General features: G+C 46.0%; 1 pseudogene; it reads left to right on the forward strand.

Moving 5' to 3' along the window:
• The window catches only part of LOC140411373 (NACHT, LRR and PYD domains-containing protein 3-like), a 53,107-nt pseudogene that overhangs the window by 16,220 nt on the left and 13,565 nt on the right, over positions 1–23,322 (forward strand).

Below are 23,322 nucleotides of genomic sequence, written 5' to 3' on the forward strand. Positions count from 1 at the left end.
GCCAGTACAAATTTGCCTTCACTTTCCGAGCTCAGCAGTACACGTGGACATGCCTGCCACAAGGCTTCCACAACTCCCCCTCCATTTTCCACCGACAGCTGGCAAATGGACTAGCAAAACTTTCTCGCCCCGAATGTCTGGTACAGTATGTAGACGACCTATTACTGCAGACAGACACAAAGGCAGAGCACATTGAGCTTCTGTCCGAACTCCTGGGGTTACTACACTCCATTGGCTGTAAAGTAAACCACAAGAAGGCCCATATATTGGAAGAAAAGGTGATATATTTGGGTACAATCATCACACACGGCAAACGCGAGATCGAGCACAAAAGAATTGACTCGATCGCCAAATTGCCCCTTCCCCAACACGTGTCAGCCCTCCGGTCGTTTTTAGGGCTGGTTGGCTCCTGCCGAAACCACATTGACGGTTTCGCCAGCAAGGCAGCGCCCCTCTCAGACCTCCTAAAGAAAGGAACCCCCTGGGAATGGCTTCTGCAGCATACGGAGGCTGTGGAATCACTAAAACAGGCACTCATAGCCGCCCCCGCACGACAAGTTCCCGACCCGCTTTCCTCTTTCACCATAGAGGTAGCGACCACAGACCGCACCCTTTCAGCCGTGCTCCTGCAGGAGCGGCACGACTAGCTAAGACCCGTAGCTTATGCCTCCCGAATTTTAGACGCTGTGGAGCAGGGATTTTCAGCCTGTGAGAGGCACCTGCTCGCAGTTTTCTGGGCAGTCCAGTACTTTTCCTATATTACCGGACTGGGCCCCATCGCCATCTTGACCGAACACACCCCCACACAACTTTTACTGGACGTACGACTTAAAGTCGGTACCGTCAGCCAAATCCACGCTGCTAGGTGGACCCTTCTCTTACAAGGATGGGACATCACAGTAAAACGGACAAAGACTCACACAGACCTAGCGGACAATCTACAATACCCCGGAACCCCCCATGAGTGTGAAATCATCTCGCCCCACCATAATACAGGCCCCTTTATAGCCAGAACATCCCCCAGAAAACTAGCCACTCCATCTCAGAACCCCCCTCTCCCGGACATGTGTGACCCCATCAGGATTTATGTGGATGGATCTTCCACAATCCTGGATGGGCAACGCATAACAGGTTGTGGGATTTATGTGGATTATGTGGATAGTAAGGAGGGCTGTTGTCGGCTGCAAAGAGACATAGATAGGATGCAGAGCTGGGCTGAGAAGTGGCAGATGGAGTTTAACCCTGAAAAGTGTGAGGTTGTCCATTTTGGAAGGACAAATATGAATGCGGAATACAGGGTTAACGGTAGAGTTCTTGGCATTGTGGAGGAGCAGAGAGACCTTGGGGTCTATGTTCATACATCTTTGAAAGTTGCCACTCAAGTGGATAGAGCTGTGAAAAAGGCCTATGGTGTGCTCGCGTTCATTAACAGAGGGATTGAATTTAAGAGCCGTGAGGTGATGATGCAGCTGTACAAAACTTTGGTAAGGCCACATTTGGAGTACTGTGTACAGTTCTGGTCGCCTCATTTTAGGAAGGATGTGGAAGCTCTGGAAAAGGTGCAAAGAAGATTTACCAGGATGTTGCCTGGAATGGAGAGTAGGTCTTACGAGGAAAGGTTGAGGGTGCTAGGCCTTTTCTCATTAGAGCGGAGAAGGATGAGGGGCGACTTGATAGAGGTTTATAAGATGATCAGGGGAATAGATAGAGTAGACAGCCAGAGACTTTTTCCCCAGGTGGAACACACCATTACAAGGGGACATAAATTTAAGGTGAAAGGTGGAAGATATAGGAGGGATATCAGAGGTAGGTTCTTTACCCAGAGAGTAGTGGGGGCATGGAATGCACTGCCTGTGGAAGTAGTTGAGTCGGAAACATTAGGGACCTTCAAGCAGCTGTTGGATAGGTACATGGATTACGGGAAAATGATATAGTGTAGATTTATTTGTTCTTAAGGGCAGCACGGTAGCATTGTGGATAGCACAATTGCTTCACAGATCCATGGTCCCAGGTTCGATTCCGGCTTGGGTCATTGTCTGTGCGGAGTCTGCACGTCCTCCCCGTGTCTGAGTGGGTTCCCTCCGGGTGCTCCGGTTTCCTCCCACAGTCCAAAGATGTGCGGGTTAGGTGAATTGGCCAATGATAAATTGCCCTTAATGTCCAAATTGCCCTTGGTGTTGGGTGGAGGTGTTGAGTTTGGGTAGGGTGCTCTTTCCAAGAGCTGGTGCAGACTCGGGGGGCCGAATGGCCTCCTTCTGCACTGTAAATTCAATGATAATCTATGATTAATCTAGGACAAAGGTTCGGCACAACATCGTGGGCCGAAGGGCCTGTTCTGTGCTGTATTTTCTATGTTCTATGTTTCTATGTTCTATGACGCGCAGGGAAGCACCCTCGAAGAAATCGCATTAAAATTGCCTGGGCACTTAGGCATGCAGGCTGCAGAGCTTGCGGCCATCGCCTACATTGTAGACCACCCAGATTCCTTCCCCAGCCCAGCAGACATATATTCAGACAGTCTGTACGTCTGCAACAGCCTCACCGAATTTCTGCCCCTCTGGGAAACAAGAGGATTTGTTTCCGCGGATGGCAAACCCCTCCCCTCAGCCCCATTACTCCGCCATATTCTGGAAAAGGCCAAGAACAGGACTTTTGGCATTATAAAAGTCTGCAGCCACCATCGTTCCTCCCCCCTGGAAATGTAAAAGCCGACGCGCTAGCTAAGGCAGGATCCAGGCATGGGTACTTTTGGAAGCCCCCCGGGAGCGCCCCAGTGAGTGCGCCAATGAGTGCAGTTCAGGTCACGCAGACTAGGATCGAGGATCTAGTAGCAGCCCAGAAGCAGGATAGTGCTCTTATTGAGATCGTGAAAGGGAAGTTTCCAGCCTCATACGAGAGGTTCCGGAATACCATAACCACACATGATGGTGTGGTGCTAAAAGACAGCCTTTACGTGGTTCCTGTGCAAGATAGGAATCAGATGATCTGTCTATTCCATGACGGCCATGGACACCAGGGAATAGAACCCACCGCAGCCCACCTCAAGCAGCTTTGTTGGTGGCCAAATCTTAAAGAGGATGTATCCCATTACATCGAAAATTGCCTCATCTGCGCGCAAAACAACCCAGATCGGTATGCCAAAAAGGCACATCTCAGCCACACCCGACCCGTTAACGGCCCCTGGACTAACCTCCAGATCGATTTTATAGGTCCATTGCCCCCTTGCAGGAATGGCTATAAATATGTTCTGGTGGTCATTGACACTTTTACAAAGTGGGTGGAAGCATTTCCAGCCCACACCAACACCGCGAAAACCTCCGCCAAAATCCTAACCCACCACCTCTTCACAATATGGGGACTACCCGCAGTATTGAATCGGACCAAGGTTCTCACTTTACGGGATGGGTCATGCAGAACGTCCTCACGATATTTGGCATAACCAAAAAATGTCACATTGCGTACCACCCTCAGTCGAGTGGTATAGTGGAGCGCATGAATCGGACCCTAAAAACCACCCTTAGAAAAATGGTCCAGCAAAACAACACCACTTGGGATTCGGTCCTCCCCTTTGCGCTGATGTTTTTGCGTAACACTGTTTCCACCTCCACAGGTTTCACCCCGCACACCCTCATGACCGGACGCCCCATGAAAGGGACAGAATACTTGCTAGGTTTAGACCTAACCAGCCCCGAAGTCACGGCCCTCACCCACGAGAAGGCCGTGGAACAACTACTTGCAAATATAAAAACGGCTCAGCTAGCAGCCGCTGTTAAACTGGGCACTAAAAGGAAACAGAGCAAGGCCTGTTTTGCTAAGGCAGTACAAGTCACGGAGTACAACATAGGACAGCAAGTAATGTTGTCCGTGTACAACCCCAGCACGTTTCTGTCTTCAAAATACTCGCGTCCCTATTCAATTACGGACAAAATAAGCCCGTCGGTATATAAAATTAAATACCAAAATGGTAAGACTGCATGGTTTCGCATAAACCAGCTCAAGGTTTATGGACCACAGTCAAACCACTCCCACCACATCATGCTTGACGCAGCCGACCAAACCACGCCCATAGCCAACGTAACCACACCCACCCCTTCCACGTCCAGCCCAGGCTTGGACTCGCCACCGACTCCACCCACGAACTTTACGCTCCGCCCCGGAACGCCCACAGACTGCAGCAGCATAGACAGCGACTGTGACTCTGACGACAGCCACAGCACGCCTCCCTACCATCCTGGTCCCACACCCAGCAACTCCGACCTCGACTCCAGTGACCCCTTCCTCATCACCTACTTAAATAAACCCCACCACCGACCATCAAACTACACGGACGACCCCGACTTTGTCCCCACCCAACTCGACACCACTCATTGGCACCGCGCCAACTCCTGCAGACTCGTCCGCAATGACGAGGACGATCCCAACTCACACCACGCAGCCCTTTCCGCCCTGATCCACTCCAGAGTTTGGCACCCGGGAGACAGTGACGACCTCGGGCCTGACTCCGCCAACCCTTTTGCGACCCTGTTCGCAACCGAGAACTGAGGTGTCCACATGATGATTTAAAGGAGACACTTGGTGAAAAGTGTTGTCCTTCCTGATGGAACCTGCAGAATGTTTTATGTTGTCTGTCTGTTTGTTAAATGTTGTTCGTCCTACAGGAGAATGTTCTCACCGCCCCACACCCATTCACCTGAACTTTTTAGCTCTTTTCCAATTGGACAAGCCAGACGCCTGTTCAGCGGTACCAACTTGTCCACAGATACCTGGTCCCCAGACCAGATGCCCATTCAGAGGAACTAGCTTTTCAGCTGATACCTGGTCACCAGACCAGACGCCCGATCGTAGCTACTCTTCTGATTTGATGGTAGAATCAGAACAGTAATCCCACCATGATGACTACATTTTTATCCGTTCTTTGGTCGCTCAGGCAGTGGAGAAACGGCGTGAGACCCGCCCAGCCTGGGGACCCCCCCCCCCCGGAGACCCCCCCCCCCCCCGGGGACCCCCCCCCCCCGGTCAAAAACGCTCGGGTAGGGAAGATACGGTATTGGTAGCCATCCTACCCGGGGACTCCACCCAAATTTTACCCGTCGTGGCCCACACGCACCTCATTCGAACTTTTCTTTCAAAAACAGGTAATTTTATTTAGGCAACCTTTGGGTTGCTGCCAGATGCTATTTACATCCTAGAACATTTGGATGATAAACCTAGCACTGGTCCACCATTGGGAAGTGTGCCGTGTCCAAACATTAGTTTTGGGGAAGAAAATGGGAAGAGAGTCACAAACTGTGACCAATTATAAGGGTTTAATTGGCCCCAAGAAGGACAGACACACTAACACACCAGATGTTAAACCGAAGTATTTACACACACTACGCTTGTCTTACAGAACTCAAGAAGCTCCAAGTCCGGAGAAAACCAGCGAACATAGGAAAAGGAAAGAAAGAAAACAGCCATGAGGACTCCTTTCATCGTGCTCAACATGTTCGTTCTGGACATTTGGTTGCGCGGGAACGCGGACCCCATCACTCCAAACCCCTTTACTGTTAACACTTCACGGCCCAGTAGTACCGAGGGCCCAGTCACCAACCACGCTGCATTATCCTGGTGTGCCAAGTTCATAACTTGGTACTCCTTATCGTACATCATTGAGGCACTGTTGGCATTGGCTATACTCGGTTGTGCAGTACAGACCATGTGCCTCCGCAAGTGGAAAAGGAGAGCGTACCGCGCTCGAACCCCGGTCTATCGGATCCGATCCCCAATATTCGGCTATGACCAGACCCCAGACCCCCGCGACATATGAATAATAAAACATGCACTGGCGGTTGCTTTTTCCTGTAAATAGAAAGAAAATGTATGGAAATGTATGATCCTGAGCTTTACTGCCAAGCCAGGAAAGAGTATATTAAATGTTGTGATTGTTATTGTATGTTTAGAGAGACAAGATTGTATAATGCTTGAAGAATTGTTTATGTAAAATTAGAGGTTCCCAGTTTTTTTTTAATAGATACATGCCCCTGCCTGACATAGCGCCCTCAAGAATTGTTTAGGTAAATTTGTGTGCATAGCTAGGGTCAGAGTAATGGCCATGTAGGAGGTGCCCCCCCGCCCCCCCCCCCCGCCCCCCCCCCCCCCCGGTCAGGGAACGAAGAGGAGAAAATTTATGTGATCCTTCACACTTCACGTTAGGATCACAAGGCGGGATTGTAGCCACGTAAAATGGCTGTGTTCCGATTAATCTGGCCAAAACCCAGTTTGAAATGGCTAACCCGAAAGACTGCTGGGAAAAGCAGCTAACAAGACACAAGCAGGCAGCTGCAGACAGTATTGCATATTCGGCTCTGGGGAAGTTAGCCCAGATCGATACTCAGGGCTATCAACAGCCCATCAACCCAGGTATTCGCAGTTGCATTCAGGACTGTTTGCAGCCAATCTATTCAGACATCCACAGTTAAATCGGCTATCCCCGGGAACAATTGCAACATATTAGCAATTGAATACCGGGCCAGACCTATCGGCGCCTGCAGTGGCCGAAAAAAAGACAGGTGAACGACCACCCCCCCCCCCCCCCCGATCGAGGAATCGCCTCACCATTGGACACATCAACCCCAGGGATTGGGAACAAATCCAATCACTTGGGACTCAGGGTCAAGGGCCGCCCCGGGAGGCGGGAAGCTCCTGGGCCCTATAAAAGTGAGGGGCCAAGTTCAGATCTCTCTCTTTCTCCTCTTCGCCTGCTCGAGACATTCGCAAGAACAGCAACCGGCAACTGTAAGTTTGAATCCAGCGATCGCTATCCAGTAGAGACACCTAGCCACCGACCTGTAGCAGCCTTTTGAATCCCGCGGGCCAGATCTGATTGGACAAGCCATTTGTTTCCCTGACCTGGTGGGCTCTTCCTAAGTTAAGTATTGGCCAGTAGTGATAGGTTTGTTATATAGAAAGTAGTATTAGGGTATTAATATTGCTCGTGTGACCGTTGTTTTAATCCTTACTAAGCGGTGTGCTGTATTATTCATCATAACCTGAACTTGAACCACGTGGCGGTATCATAAAGATACCTGGCGACTTGTGAACAAAGGTGACATAATCAGAGCCAATAGACTAAGGCTAAAAAGAGCAACACAATAAGCGATTTTCATTTCATAACCAAAGGGTGGTGACCTGGCTTGGTCCATCACGATAAGGGGTTCTAACTCTGCTTCATATCTATGGTTAAAATAGAACTCCTAGATGGTGCAGCAACGTTGTAGGAGCTAACCAGAAAACAGACAGCAGAGAATGGATATAAAGTAGAACAAAGGACGGACAAAATATTTTACAATAGTACCTTAACACGTAACAATCAACAAAAAGGAATGAATGGGTTCGAGGCATGTTCCTCGAGCTGTCTCACAATGAACACAATATCTATGTTTTGGTATAAAGCCACCCTGAACCTTAGATGGATTTCTTTCGGCCACGATTATAAATCTATTCAGGGTACAGGAAGGATCGTATTTCCCTGCAATGGACACAAGGAACTTACCTCCGTAGTTACCACACTGTGATTTTATATCAGTTTTTGGTAGAGACCAATACTTTGGAACCACAAAAGTAAGTTGTCATCCTTCTTCATTAGAAATGCACAAGAGGGCATCATGCAGTCTACTGGTAGCCGTCGCTTAAAACAAGTTGCGCTGAATTCCATCATTTCCTGAAATCTTGCCTGAGCTGGTCTGTTCAACGGCATTTGGCTCTTATCAGAATAAAGAAGGAAGCCAAGCTCGTCAAGGATGGGCCGGTGCGATCTCTTGCTGAGTGCTGTGTTGCTTACAGCATACTGTCTGTTAATCGGGGAGGTAAAGAGTATCACCTATCTGTATTTCATTTCTGTCTTGCAGGTGATCGACGTTGACCGGTCGGAGAAGAGCATGGGTTTCGTGCCTGTTCGAAAAGGTCCCTACTCAGTATTCAAAAAACTGACGAGTGTTTTTGATTTAAGGGAGTCTGCACGCACTGTTGAAATGCCGGTGCGTCACCGAGAAACACGCGGCCCGGGGACCGAATAAATCCGCCCACAGTTTAAACGTCCATAGATTCGTCCAGGGCATGCAAATATCCTTTAAGTAAACTGACAACATTCAACCAAAAAAAAGTAAAGACATTTAGAGATTTGTGGCATTCCGCTCCTTGTCACTGGGAGTTTAAAACCACACCACGCTGACTACACCACGCTGCCGACGTGCCCAGTGAATCCCGCCGCCAGCGAATGGCCGGGGAATCTCGCGCGTTGTGTCACATTTCCCCATGTGTTGGAAGCGGGATTCCATCTTCCACCGCTTGTCAATTTTCCCATTGGACCAACCCCAAGTCGCCGGGATTGAATAGCGGCACTGAAAAACACACAGATGAGGGAGTGGTGAATCCAATTCGACATGTCAATAGGCATTAATTTCACCAGTCTGGTTATTAGATGGCAGGAGAGCTATGGGAATGAATATATATCTGGGTTGCAGGAGAACAGCCGCATGAAATTGAGGATTTCTGAGAAAAAATCTCAGAAATTTCTGAGAAAAACAAACAAGGTCTTGGAAAGACTACTGAAGGGATACTAGATTGATGGAACGACGGGATGGAATAGTGTTAGTTCGGAAGCATCTCAGAGCTAGTGAGGATGAAACGACTGTATTAGTATAGTTTTTGACAGAATTAACAACCTAAGGAAGATCAAAGAAGACACTCTGCAAATATAAAAGCAAATTATTGCGAATGTTGGAACCTGAAACCAAAGGGAAAATGCTGGAAAATCTCAGCAGGTCTGGCAGCATTGTAAGGAGAGAAAAGATATAACGTTTCACGTCCAGATGACTCTTTGTCAAAGCTGCTGCTAACGTTTCAAGTCCAGATGACTCTTTCACAAAGAGTCATCTGAACTTGAAATGTTAGCTCTTTTCTCTCCCGACAGACGCTGCCAGACCTGCTGAGAATTTCCAGCATTTTCTCTCAGCAAATATATACATGGCCATCATGTGCTTAATTTATGGGAGTTATATGTTAGATCAGATAGAGACTGGGCTTGAGGATACTGGAGGATACTGGAAAAAAGAGCATCCCCAGTTTTGTAAATGGTGGTATGTTTAATGGATGACAGACCACAAGAACACCACAGGGGCCAGACAGCATGGCTGCCATGTTATCTTAAAGTAGATATGGATGTTGGAAAGGGTACCAAAGTTGCTTTGATATAATGGTTCCCCTGCCTATGGAGTAGATGATGAATGGAGGTTTTCAATGTTTTCATGGCTATGCTCCGAGATAGCCAATGTGAATCACCTTCATCCCTCCTAATGATCAACAATCCAACATAGGACAATCTAAGTGTTATATGTAGTTCAGAACATTTTACCACAACATTAACAAATGGAAATATGTGTTTGTGTGTGTCTGATAACTTTGGACTGGGAGTCATCAACGCACTACATGAGTATGCGTACGGGGGATTGGGTCAGTTTAGCTCTGCTTACTTTGGGAATACGTGACGTCACTACTAATGCTCAGGCGCTAAGAGAAGGGAAACTACTTTATCCCATTTGAGTTCCCACGCAGAAATCTGCCAAAGACAGTAATGTCCGATTCCCCACATGAAGCTGCAATATAACTGAGAGAGTATTAATTTGTCCAAGGAAGCGGAACCTAAGAACGGGCACCACCTTTGAGCATCCCACATCTCCACTTAGACTGTGGTCCGTAATAAATAACAAAAACTTATAGTAACGTCAGTAAAACTGGTGTAAAACAATGATTATAGAATTGGCAAGGTATAATGACAAGGCACACTCCAAATTTGGAAGAATACAGATTATATAGGTCAAAACGTTCTGAGTTATTTCCAAAGTTATGATAATAGTCCACGCCAAACTAAAATGTTGTACGGCTCATGTTCCGCTATTTGAGATGTCTTTTATGACACGTGCGTCAGAGGATATGTCGCATAACGCTTGCAGCGTTTCTCAAAACAATCGAGTGTGAGGTATCAGTAATGACATATTTCTTTTACCTGAAAACCCTATCCTTGGGGGTACCGGACATTCTTGCTGTGCACGGCTTTTTGACAAAAATGTAGAAGTGGAATAGCAATCCGTCGAAGATTGCCACTCACTAGAGGATTCGGGCTGAGTTCAGCTTTTCCACTGCATATAAGGAGGGATATACGTACATTGCAGGCAGCTCAGGGGAGTCAGGGGCCGCTTTGTTGGGATGAAATGTTTTCTCATGAGGATATGTCTTCAAATTGGGTCTGCAGTCATTCCACTTTATAATAATGAATTATAATCTTTGGAACCATGTCGATGGGCGGGATTCTTTACGGAGGTATTTATTGAGAGAGAGGGAATAAAGTACGAGGTAATCTTACGGGAAAATTAAAATCTTACTGTCAAAAATCTTTGCGTACGTGGGCGGCACGGTAACACAGTGGTTAGCACTGCTGTCACACAGCGTCAGGGACCCCGGTTCGACTCCGAACTCCGGGGGCTGTCTGCGTGGAATTTACACATGCTCCTCGTGTCTGGTTGGGTTTCCTCCTGGAGCTCCGGCTTCCTCCCAAAATGTGGATTGGCCATGATAAATTGTCCAATAGTGAGGGTTTGCAAGAATAGGGTGGGGAAATTGAGGTGATTGAAGACCGATAAATCTCCATTGTCTCATAATCACCATCTTAGAGGCTTAGGAAAATGGCGTTGTAGTAGTTTCTACAGATATGAGTTCAGATAATGTCAGCCTTGTTTTTAAAAAAAGTGGTAGAGCGAAAACTGGCAATTCTCAGCCAGTCAGCCTGACCTCATTATAAGATATTGAATAGCAAAGAACTTGGAAGACAGTGGCAGAATCGCACAGAATTAGCAAAAGGAAATCATGCTTGACTAATCTACTGGAATTGTCAAGAGTGTAACTAATCGAGTTGATGAGGGTGAGACAGTGAATGTGGACTTTATGGACTTTCAGAAGGTTTTCGGCAAAGTGCACATAAGAGATAAGCGTGCAAAGCGAAATCGCAGGGGATAGGGATAGTGTATTTAGATGAAATAAACGGGTCGTTTTCCAAATTGCTGATCAGTGATTAGTTGCCTATCGGAGGCAGGACCCAACTATTCACAATATGTATTGATGATTTACATGAGGGAACTATACGTAATGACCGAATTCACTGGCGGCGGGATACTGGCAGCAGCGCAAACACCAGCCGCGCATTTCCCGATGGCGTGGGGTGGTTTCAAGTACCATTGACATTGGCGTGAGTGGAGAATCACGCCCACCGTGAACTGCGATGCCACATGCCCCCTTTTGGCTAGCAGTGGCAGCGGGGCGGACTCGTACCCGAATAACACACCCTGCGCCCACCCACGGGAAAGCAAAACGGGCACAAATCCTTCTCGGTGCCAACACTTAGTGTGGGATTCTCCTCCCATCCGTCCCACACACATGCCCCCCCCTCTCCTCCCGTGCCCTCCTCTGCCCCACTCTGCGCTCTCTACCCCCTCCCCTTTCTGCCTCCTAGCCGTCCAGCCTCCTGTTCCTCGGCGACGCGCCGTGTGGGGCTAAATTCTCTACACCCACTGTTTGCCAATGGGGCCACCTCATGCCGCTGGGAAATCCGTAGGCAGTCGTGCGCTGCGGCTGGCAAGAGGGAATCAATATCTGGCCATCAGTGTCTCATGTTCAGACATATGTATCTTGAGATTAATACATTCTATTGGCATCCAATTAAAGGATCTTGTGTATCAGGCAGTGGAAAGTTATGAACGAGTAACTGTTTGCAAATACCGCATTTAAATACGTTGTGTTGTCACAGTAGTTGCTTCTTTATTTCTGTAGTGTGTAGGGTTGCTGGATGGGATGGATCTCTATTGGCCTGGCCGATATGAAGGAATCTGAAGGATTGTTGAAAGTTCAAAGCTTGGGGTTGTAGGGTAAGACATTTAAACTTGCCTTGCAAACTATAATTCAAAGGTCTGCAGGTTAGGCGGATTGACCATCCAAAATTTCCAGTTAGTGTCCAGGGATGTGCAGCATAAGTGGCGTTACGGGGTTAATCAAAATTATCTTTATTATTGTCACAAGTAGGCTTACATTAACAGTGTAATGACCTTCCTGTGAAAATCCCCTAGTCGCCACACTCCGGCGCCTTTTCTGGTACATTGGAGAATCAGAATATCCAAATCACCTTTCAAGCACGTCTTCCGGGACTTATTGGAGGAAACCGGAGCAACCGATGGAAACATAAGAACATAAGAACTAGAAGCAGGAGTAGGCCATCTGGCCCCTCGAGCCTGCTCCACCATTCAATGAGATCATGGATGATCTTTTGTGGACTCAGCTCCACTTTCCGGCCCGAACACCATAACCCTTAATCCCTTTATTCTTCAAAAAACTATCTATCTTTATCTCTAAAACATTTAATGAAGGAGCCTCTACTGCTTCACTGGGCAAGGAATTCCATAGACTCACAACCCTTTGGCTGAAGAAGTTCCTCCTAAACTCAGTCCTAAATCTACTTCCCCTTATTTTGAGGCTATGCCCCCTAGTTCTGCTTTCACCCACCAGTGGAAACAACCTGCCCGCATCTATCCTACCTATTCCCTTCATAATCTTATACGTTTCTATAAGATCCCCCCCTCATCCTTCTAAATTCCAACGAGTACAGTCCCAGTCTACTCAACCTCTCCTCGTAATCCGACCCCTTCAGCTCTGGGATAAACCTAGTGAATCTCCTCTGCACACCCTCCAGTGCCAGTACGTCCTTTCTCAAGTAAGGAGACCAAAACTGAACACAATACTCCAGGTGTGGCCTCACTAACACCTTATACAATTACAGCATAACCTCCCTAGTCTTAAACTCCATCCCTCTAGCAATGAAGGACAACATTCCATTTGCCTTCTTAATCACCTGTTGCACCTATAAACCAACTTTTTGCGACTCATGCACTAGCACACCCAGGTCTCTCTGCACAGCAGCATGTTTTAATATTTTATCATTTAAATAATAATCCCTTTTGCTGTTATTCCTACCAAAATGGATAACCTCACATTTGTCAACATTGTATTCCATCTGCCAGACCCTAGCCCATTCACTTAGCAGGCAGGCACGGGGAGAACGTGCAAACTCCGCACAGACAGTGACCCCAAACGGGTATCTAACCTGGCGCTGTGAAGCAACAGTGCTAACCAGTGTACTACCGTCCCCTCCTTATGGGGATAGCGCGGGTGTGTGGGCCTTGGTAACGTATTACTTCGGAAGGTCGGTGCAGACTGGACTGGTCGAATAAGCTGCTTCTGCTTTGTAGGGATTTTAGGATTCTCTGACACATTTAAAATGCTGTGAGCAATTAGTTGTTTAAAAGCTGTCATGACTCCATGAAGATTGAGAAGGACCACGACCTGCCTATCCACATTATGAAGCCAGCCAGGTAATGCGTGTAGAGTCGGCGCACGCGCTCAAACCAGACCTTAACCTAAACAGTAAAAGTTGGGTCCGCAGGAAACTGGGCTTGGAATCCAGGAGTCTGGTGTCAGCCGCCACATTTACAACTCCACAGACTCCCCCAAACCCATGTGATAACTATTCTGTGCTACTGCTCCCTGATGCATCCTTTGGAAAGATACTACAACGCACAAAAATAAAAGGAAAGGCAATTTACCGCTAATGTTTCAGCCACTTCGAAAAATCTTTTCATTTTTATATGGTATAGCTTATAGTATATACAGCAGCTGGAATGTATATTATGTCATATGTAAATGGGGCAAATACAAATTAATTTGCTCTTTAGTAGCTAGATCTATGTTGCTGAATTTGATAAGTTCTGCTTTTGGTTCTTGAAAACGAGGATGAAGTAGAAGTTATTTTTTGCATTGCAATCTGAAATTACTGGGGAAAAATGCAATTGGACACTCCACCAGTCTTTCTAACCAGTCTATTTTGCAGCATTCTATTATTTACGAATATGCCACATGAATGCGGATTCTGAGGTACAGTGAGCCAATGTCTTGATGATATGATAACCCTTCATCTTCTCTCAAGAGTGTCAAACGCACCTCACTGCAATAGCTCTTGTTCACTGAAATATATGTAATGATAATTTGGTGCTGTTCAAATTCATTTGAGATTCATTTTACTCGACCTCACACTTCATTATTTAAGTCGTTAATCCAACTCGGAGATCAATGTAATTGCTGCAAATAACAGTATATTATTTTGTACAAAGATCCAACCCTTCAGAACGTTCCTTTATTCCAAACAAGCATTCTTAAAAGGTCTAAACATTTTTGCCCTGAAGTCATCATAAGGAAAATGGCACCGAGTCATAGAGTTTTACAGCACATAAAGAGCCCATTCGACTTATCATGTCATCAAACACCCATCTATTCTAATCGTAGTTTCCAGCACTTGCCTAAGACGTTTTAAGTGCTCGGAGAAATACTTCTTAAATATTATGCGAGGCCCCGCCTCTAACACTCTTTCAGGCAGTCAGTACCAAAATCCCACCACCCTCTGGATGAAGATGTTTTTCCTCAAATCCCCTGTAAATCTCTGCGTCTTAGCTTAGATCGCTGCCCCTGGAAATTGACCCCTCTACTTTGCGGAAAGTTTGCTCCTATCTAGCTTTGCTCTGTCTCTCATGATTTTGTACAAATCAAACAGCCCCTCCAACCAAAAACCTACCCCTCATCCAGTATATGGAAAACAACTACAGACTATTCCGTCCCTATTCATAGCTGAAACGCTCCAGCCCAGGATCTCCATGTTGATCCCCTCTGCAGCATTTCTAGTGCAATCTATTCCTTCCTATAGTGTGGCGGCCAGGATGCCACACAGTACTGGAGCTGTGGAGCTGTGGTGGAACGAGCATTTTATACAGCTCCATGATAACCTGCCTACTTGTATGTTCTATGCCGATATCATGGAAAGTATCCCCACTTGTCACGCGAGAGTCTCAATTTTTTTTGAAAACAGCATAGTTAATGCATGGAAAATGGTTCGGACGACTGACATAGTGAGTGTAGATAACGAATATGTGTCAATGATAAGCAGGGTGCACAGTCTCAATGATTCGAGCCCATACTGAGTCAGAAACCAGAAACGGGACTGTAGGGAAGCTGTGCTGAATGGCAGTCTAGCTGGAATATTATCATCCATCCCAGACACCACACATTAGCAAAGATGATAAGGTCCTGGAGATAGCGTAGAGAAGATTTACCAGAAGACTATCAGAGATGTGGAAATAGAGTTATGTGGAAAGAGTAGAAAGCTGGAGCGTTCTCTTTCCAGCAGACGAAGTGAAGAGGAGGTTTAATGTAGCTGTTCAAAATGTTGAAGAGATGGTGAAGTAATTGAGAATAACTTTTTCTCATTGAGAGAAGAGGCGGTAATCAGAAAACAGAAAATTGACAAAATAATCAAAGGGGAAAATGAGAAGCTTCTTTGATGCAGAGGATTGCTTTGACCTGGAATCCACTGTCTGAAAGGGTAGAGGAAGAAGGTTCGATAATAGCTTTCAGAATGCATTTCAATAAAACCGTGATGTTGGGAGGAAATAGAGCTCTGGGGAAAATAAATATGTATGGTGCAAAAGGGAGTGCTCTTTCAGGGAGCGCACACAGGCAAGATAGGTGGAGTGGTGTTCTGTGCTGTATCATTATAGTCTTATTTTATTTATTGAGGGTCAGAAACCTCCTGATATGCATACCGTGCCGCATTAACCCGCCTGTTTGTATTTGAAATAGTTACTGGACCGCAGGCATTTTGAAATCGTAATTGAAGACTTCCCACTCGGGGCACAGTCTATCTGATTTCGCCAACACCTCGATTTTGGATCATCAGCTGCTAATTCACATAGTGTTCAATCCTGAAATGGGTCGGAATAGGTGAAAACACATTTCCCGGGAGACCGCGTCCTCACTAACAGCCTGGGAGGTGGAGAATTAGGAACAAAACAACTGTGACACTCCGCTCTGATCTCTGGCTCTGCATCTCTCTCTGCGAAACTAGTGTCAGGAATGAATTATATTAATGTGTTGATCAACAGCAAATATCCTGCAGGTAATGATACCCTTGGTTCTTCTGAAAGGGGAAAGTTGAGCCGTAAAGATTGTCATTCCTTTGCGTCAGTCTGGTACATTTCGTTCATCTTCTGATCTCAGTGAAATGTGAAAAGTCCCGATCTGATATAACGTTACATAGAAATAGATACAGTAACAATCCTAATATTAAACAATCATGGCTAACACTGTATCTACTTCACCGCCCCCCCCCCCGCCCCCCCCCCCCCACTTCCCAAATATATCTCACCACATACATGATATTAGGCAGGCTGACAGAATATTATCCGACACGGTGGCACAGTGGTTGGCACTGCAGCTTCACAACGCATGGACAGATTGGATAGTCAGAAGCTTTTTTCCCAGGGCGGAAGAGTCAATTACTAGGGGGCATAGGTTTAGACTGCGAGGGGTAAGGTTTAAAGGAGATGTACGAGGCAAATATTTTACAGAGATGGTAGCGGGAGCCTGGAACTCGCTGCCGATGGAGGTAGTGGAGGCAGATACGATCGTGGCTTTTAAGGGTGTCTTCACAAATACATGAATAGGTTGGGAATAGAGGGATATGGTCACCGGAAGTGGGGGGGGGTATTAGTTCAGACGGGCAGCATGGTCGCTGTAGGCTTGGAGGGCCGAAGGGTCGGTGGTGTAATTATTTTTTTGTTCTTTGTTCTTTAACCCGGGTTCAGTTCCGGCTTTGAATGATTGTGTCGAGGTTGCACGTTGTCCGCGTGTCTGTGGGTTTCCTTCCGGTAGCCCGGTTTCCTACCACAGTCTTAGTATATGCAGATCAGGTTACAGGTATCGGGCATACTCCCTCTGCTCTGTGAGAATTCCGTGATGAATACACTTTATTTCCACATCGCCCAACTCTGCCTCAGCTCAGTTTCTTCAGAAACCCTCACCCATGACTTAGTTCACTTTAGACTTGATTATTCCGGTGTGTCACCCGGCCACCCATCTACCAGCCTAAATATCCTGTGTGCATCCACATTTCTGCTGCTTGAAACTTCACCTGAACCAATTCCAGTTTACCATTCAGCCCCGAGTTTGCTGATCTATACTGGCTGCTGGTCCGACAATTCCTCCATTTAAAATAATTACGCTTACTTTCAAATCCCTCTATGACATCACCTCCCCCTTTCTCTCTCTCTCGCCTCCTCCAGCACAAAAACTTTCCCGATTTCTGCTCCTCTGCCATCTTGTACATTTTCGATGTTAATCTCTGCAGAACTGTCAACCGTGCTTTCTGCTGACCTGGTCTAAAATTCTGGACTCCCTTCTTACGCCTCTCACCTTCTTTTGCTCCATCTCCTCGTAAGATGCTCTTTAAAATTTATGTCTTTGACCAAGCTTTTGCCACGTGTACTAATATATACGTCTGTGGCTCAGAATGTTTTGTTCCATTGCTAATAATAAAGGTAATAATAAGAATTATCTGCCTTGATTTTACCAGCTGGGCAATGTCTATGTAGCGATGGTGGCGTGGCGAGCATAGTTGCTTTCTAAGACGTTGACCGGTGTTCCCTTTCGGCCATTGCAGTGTGTTGATTTTTAAACCTCTCAAATCAGGAACTCCGAGCCCAATTTGATTCCCTTCGGTGCGATTTCGTTCCACAAACAGACGCGGCTGTAATTCAAATAAAATGAGTTTCGACCTCCCATTTAAAATGTAACTCAAGTTTGTTCTTCATCGCTAACAATTATGGTTTTCACTTAACTGTTGTGTGGAGGTGCGATAGATTTACTGGGATTCAGTGAATTCACTTCGTATCTTTTCGCTCTGCTTCTTCCCATTTCTTATTTGAATATCGATTCCCGCAGAAGGATTGTTTTATTGTTCGAAAGCTAAAATACTGCTCACGCTGTGATTCTGACAAAAGTACTGAAGGTGCTGGAAACACTCAGCAGGCCCGGCAGCCTCTGTACGGCGAGGAAGGGAGGTTTATCATGATGATCTGGAAAAGTTTTAAACAATACAATGAGCGTAGCCATTGGAAAGCTGTTGACTAATGGCAATGTAGCTCAGTCAGTTGAGTATCAGGCTTTCAGCTGAATTCATGAGGTTAGGAGCTGCCTCTGGCTCAGTTGCTCAATTTCAGTTAATCGATCAAAAATAGCTTTTAGGCTGAATTGCCTTGTTCCCTAACAAGGAGAATTGAAGGAATTGAACCTTCAGTTTGCGTAAAGTTCAATTTTCTCCAAATTACCACGGAGTGACCACAATCATTTTAAATATTAGTTTCACGATTTGTAACTAAATCACGTTTTGACTTTCTTCGTGTTTGGTCTATATGTATCGATCAGTGATATAAATATGTCAAAATACAACTCTATTCCTCCCATCAGCGGAAGTAGTTTCATCGTGTTCAACCCAACAATTGATTCTATTCTCCGACATTGGAATAAAAAAAACAAGAAACCCTGAAAGGAACAAAAAGTAACCGGGACTAGGGAGAAGGCGTGGAAGTGAGACAGCGTGCAATTCGTCCTTCAGAAAGCCAGTACAGCCACGAAGGGCTGAATGGCCTATTTCTGTGATTTGGATTTCTATGATTTTAGGATTAAAAGAACTTGAAACTTGAAATCCTAAAAAAATCTCCTAAACTCCGTCATTCCACTGGTGAATCAATACTGCTCCCAGTTAAAAGTCAACATAACTCCAGCGGTTCCTCAGAATGATATGTGTAAGAACCCGAGAAGCAGGAGACGATTGATCCTGGATTTCATGGCTTCTAAAAAATTCAAGAACTCCTTCACTGATGTTATGCCTCGATTGAAGTCTGGAATCAAAAGCGATCACCAAGACCCAAAATATCTCTGAAAATAGCAGGAGCCATTGGTCTAAATACCGCGGCCTCTTGAGATTCTTTTTTGATTTGATTTGATTTGATTTATTATTGTCACATGTATTAGTATACAGTGAAAAGTATTGTTTCTTGCAAGCTGTACAAGCCATGCATACCGTACATAGGGAAGGAAGGAGAGACTGCAGAATGTAATGTTACAGTCATAGCTAGGGTGCAGAGAAAAGATCAACTTCATACGAGGTAGGTCCATTCAAAAGTCTGATGGCAGCAGGGAAGAAGCTGTCTTGCGGTTGGTACGTGACCTCAAACCTTGGTATCTTTATCCTGATGGAAGAAGGTGGAAGAGAGTATGTCCGGGGTGCGTGGGGTCCTTAATTATGCTGGCTGCCTTTCTGAGGCAGCGGGAATTGTAGATAGACTCAATGGATGGGAGGTTGGTCTGCATGATGGAGTGAGCTACATTCACGACCTTATGTAGTTTCATGCGGTCTTGGGCAGAGCAGGCTCCATACCAAGCTGTGATACAACCAGAAAGAATGCTTTCTATGGTGCATCTGTAGAAGTTGGTGAGTGTCGTAGTTGACATGCCAAATTTCCCTAGTCTTCTGAGAAAGTAAAGTCGTGGGTGGGCTTTCTTAACTATAGTTAACCATCGGCATGGGGGGACCAGGACAGGCTGTTGGTGATCTGTACACCTAAACACTTGAAGCTCTCGACCCTTTCTACTTCGTTCCCATTGATGTAGACAGGGGCATGTTCTCCACTACGCTTCCTGAAGTCGTTGACAATCTCCTTCGTTTTGTTGACATTGAGGGAGAGATTATTGTCGTCTCACCAGTTCACCAGATTCTCTATCTCATTCCTATACTCTGCCTCGTCATTGTTTGAAATCCGACCCACTACGGTGGTGTCATCAGCAAATTAGAAAATCGAGTTGCAGGGGAATTTAGCCACACAGTCATAGGTGTATAAGGAGTATAGTAGGGGGCTGAGGACACAGCCTTGTGGGGCACCAGTGTTGAGGATGATCGTGGACGAGGTGTTATTGCCTATCTTTACTGATTGTGACCTGTGGATTAGAAACTTCAGGATCCAGTCGCAGAGGGAGGAGCCGAGGCCAAGGCCATGGAGTTTGGAGATGGGTTTCGTAGAAATGGTGGTGTTGAAGGCTGGGCTGTAGTCGATAAATAGGAGTCTGACATAGGTGTCTTTGTTATCGAGGTGTTCCATGGTAGAGTACATGGCCACTGGGATGGCGTCTGCTGTGGACCTGTTGCAGCGTTAGGCGAACTGTACAAGGCAATGTGGGAGGCTGGACTTGATTCGTGCCATGACTAACCTTTCGAAGCACTTCATGATGATGGGTTTCAGTTAATCGATCATCGTTAATAGATAATGGGTGTCAGAGCCACTGGACGATAGTCATTAAAGCACACTGCTTGACATTTTTTGGTCCAGGGATTATGGTCGTCTTCTTGAAGCAGATAGGGACCTCAGATTGCTTTAAAGAGAGGTTGAAGATGTCTGCGAATACACCCGCCAGCTGATCTGCGCAGGACCTGAGTGGTCGTCCGGGTACCCCATCTGGGCCAGTGGCTTTCTGTGGGTTGACCTTCGAGAAGGCTGCTCTGACGTCTGCAGTGGTAATCTCAGATACAAGTTCATCCACGGCTTGTGGGGTGGAGGGCTCTCTCTCTCTCTGACCTCTTGCTCAAAGCGGGCATAGAATGCTGATCAGGGAGGGGTGCGTTGGAGCCAACGATTTTACGTGCCTTCAGCTTGTAGCCCGTTATGTCTTGCAGACCTTACCATGGACGGCAGAGATCCGTGTGGTTAGCCTGGGACTCGAGCTTGGTCCGGTACTGTTTTTTGGTACCTTTGATGGATTTCTTTAGATCACATCTGGCTTTCTTGTAGAGGTGAGGGTCGCCTGACTTGAACGCCTCAGACCTAGACTTCAGCAAGCAGTGGGTGTCCCTGTTCATCCAGGGTTTCCGGGTGGGAAACACGCAGAGTTGCTTCTTTGTCACACACAAAGTTTGTGAGGTAACCAGACTACTCGACCCGAAATTATATTTGCACATGCACACCCAGGTCCCTCTGTCCCTGCATCCCTTTCAGAATCTTACCTCTTACTTTATATTGGCCCTGCTTGTTCTTTGTACCAAAATACATAACCACACAATCCTCTGCATTGAACTTCAACTGCCACGTATCTACCCACGCCACCCTTGTCCATGCCCTTTTCAAGTTCTGTACTCGCCCCTTCACACGTTCAAATTTTGTGTCAAATGCAAACTTTCAAACTCTCGCCTAAAACCCAAGACAACTGAGGTTATCCACCTTTCACCAGCCCGAAAATATCCATTAAGAGAAAATAACTCTTTGACAAAGAGTAATCGGACTCGAAACGTTAGCTCTTTTCTTTCCCTACAGATGCTGCTAGACTTGCTCAGACTCAATAAGGATCCTGCCCTGAAACAACATTAGACACCCAGTTGGGCATTTGTGTCAATTCCCTATTACATGCTCAGTGTGTTCCGAATTCAAATCCTCAAACTGACATAGTGGAATTGAACGACATGCTCTCTAGATTCTAATCCATACACTAAATTGCTCGTACAGAAACCTAGGCGATACAAAATTAGTTTCTCCTCACTTGAAGAATAGAATAACGAGCAAGAGAAACTTTCCTCGATGTTATTTTATTTAGTTATTCGTTGTTAGTACATCGTTGATTGACAATATATATATAACACATTGAAATTACTGGACAAAGGTGACCTCATAAATTGATAAAGGTCCTGAGTATGAACCTATGTGAACATAGAAATTGCCATTTTAGACTTTCAAATAAATCAACACTTCAATTTGACTCCTTTGACTAGTTGTTATGCGATCATCTCGGGTGTCAATGCAAGGGTAGATATCGGATCATCAAACAATTTGATTGTCAGCTAATTACATTTTCGATTCAATATCATTTTAGTTTTGCGTGATGGTGTAAGTTGGCTGATATCAAGTAGATGCCAATTTTATACCCACTCGAATTCCCTTTCCGCTGGAGAGAGTGGACAAAAATATCGACTGGGCTGAATACCTGGCGACGAATCATCAACATTAGATTCCCTAATTGCCAGGAATTTAATATGCCCAGGATGGATGAGTAAATAATTATGTGGTGGAATAATTCTCGATGTTAGTGTAGGATATCTGGTTTTGCTTCTGAGGCCAATTATACCCGTTGCATTCTGTTGCAATTCATGGTGTTGCATATCAGGAACGCTGAACTTCTGCTTCCTATAATGTAAAATTATTGTCCAAATCAAACGTTTTTGTGTACCACCCAAGCTGATACTCTCCAAATGTTTACCCTGCAATTTCTTACGATAAATATATTTTATTAAAGTTTTTCGATCAAACAAAAATTTCCCATTTTACAACTTTGTAATAATATATACATTGATCGTTTTTTTAAATAAATAATATGCTAACTAACGGCAACTGCCAACAACAAAATAAGAAACAACAGAAATAGTAACTAAAATAGTAACTTCGTAACATCTAATATAAATAACTAATATATAAACACACACATAAAACCCACGCGGACCCAAATGAGCCCACCCCCTTGGGTTGCTGCTGCTACCTTTCCTATTTTCCCTTATCGCTCTGCGAGATAGTTGAGGAACGGTTGCCACTGCCTGGTGAACCCTTGAGCCGAACCTCTTAGTGCGTACTTTATCCGCTCCAATTTTATGAACCCTGCCATGTCATTGATCCAGGCCTCCACACCCGGGGGCTTAACTTCTTTCCACATAAGTAGAATCCTTCGCCGGGATACTAGGGATGCAAAGGCCAAAACATCGGCCTCTCTCGTCTCCTGCATTCCCGGCTCATCTGCAACCCCAAATATAACCAACCCCCAGCCTGGTTCGACCCGGACCCCACCACCTTTGAAATCACTTTTGCCACACGCACCCAGAACCCATGCAATACCGGACAGGACCAAAACATGTGGGTGTGGTTCGCCGGGCTTCCCGCGCATCTCCCGCACCTATCCTCCACTCCACAAAATCTACTCAGCCTTGCTCCAGTCATATGCGCCCTGTGTAGAACCTTGAATTGTATCAGGCTGAGCCTGGCACACGAGGACGAAGAGTTTACCCTACTTAGGGCATCTACCCACAGCCCCTCCTCAATCTCTTCCCCCAGCTCCTCCTCCCATTTTCCCTTCAGCTCCTCTACCATCGTCTCCCCCTCGTCTCTCATTTCCCTATATATATCTGACACCCTACCATCACCCACCCATGCCCCCGAAATCACTCTGTCCTGGATCTCTTGCGCCAGGAGTTGCAGAAATTCCCTCACCTGTTGCCTCATAAATGCCCTCACTTGCATATAGCGAAATGCATTCCCAGGTGGCAACCCA

The sequence above is a fragment of the Scyliorhinus torazame genome, chromosome 4, assembly GCF_047496885.1.
Source record: "Scyliorhinus torazame isolate Kashiwa2021f chromosome 4, sScyTor2.1, whole genome shotgun sequence".
In the NCBI taxonomy this organism is placed as follows: Eukaryota; Metazoa; Chordata; class Chondrichthyes; order Carcharhiniformes; family Scyliorhinidae; genus Scyliorhinus; species Scyliorhinus torazame.